A 982-nucleotide genomic window follows, 5' to 3' on the forward strand; every position below is an offset into this window, starting at 1 on the left:
TATCCATTCCAGCTTCATAACTGGAATTGCTTTTAGTATAGATCGATGGCAATAGAATAGACAGCTCTCTTATTTGCAAGCCGAAAATTGAAGAATCAGCTCCATCCATACAACTACCCTTTTTCTCGAGAGGAAATATGTAATCTGACCAAAAGACGTACTTTTAAATATAACACACCATGGCCACCTGATTGAAGTACTCGGAACAACGGAGAGAACTTGTAGCTACAAGCTAGGAACCTCCTCCTCAGGTGACCCACCCCAGGAGGAGGATGCACTCAGGGTAAGAGCCCTAGCAACCTGAACACCCAGTGAGCACAAGGTGTCCCTCTAAAGGGGACCCAACAGGGATTTTGAACCCCCGACCTGTAGGTTGAGAAGTCAAAGCCTTGAACTTGTAGCTACAAGCTAGGAACCTCCTCCTCAGGTGACCCACCCCAGGAGGAGGATGCACTCGGGGTAAGAGCCCTAGCAACCTGAACACCAGGTGAGCACAAGGTGTCCCTCTAGAGGGGACCCAACAGGGGTTTTAAACCCCCGACCTGTAGGTTGAGAAGCCAAAGCCTTACCGTTAGACAAACTCTTTGGGGACGACCAAAAGACGTATTGCTCAACCTCAAATCAGCTAAAAAACATGCCATCCGAGAAATCGAATCTCAGTCTTTAGCCATTCTAACCAAGTTTCCATACTAAGCATGCTTAATATGGAAATCTAGAAAGTTTGGTAAACAGATCTCACAGCCTCACAGACCTTGAGTTCGTCAGAGATTGTCTAGCTCATCTTGATTTAGAGCACAAGCCATTGTGTTGAAGACCAGCCAGATGGCTGAAATTAGTGTCGTGGAAATTTTTCTACGACATGAAAAGATTCCTTTTTCTCTTCAGTCTCTTGTAAAAAACTCCAAAAAGGAAAAAAAAAGTTCACGAGCAAATAGATTGCATTTATTTAAGCCATACAGGTAACATACACAGACACTTCCGC

Source organism: Adiantum capillus-veneris, chromosome 13, assembly GCF_014529385.1.
Source record: "Adiantum capillus-veneris isolate H3 chromosome 13, ASM1452938v2, whole genome shotgun sequence".
Lineage (NCBI taxonomy): Eukaryota > Viridiplantae > Streptophyta > Polypodiopsida > Polypodiales > Pteridaceae > Adiantum > Adiantum capillus-veneris.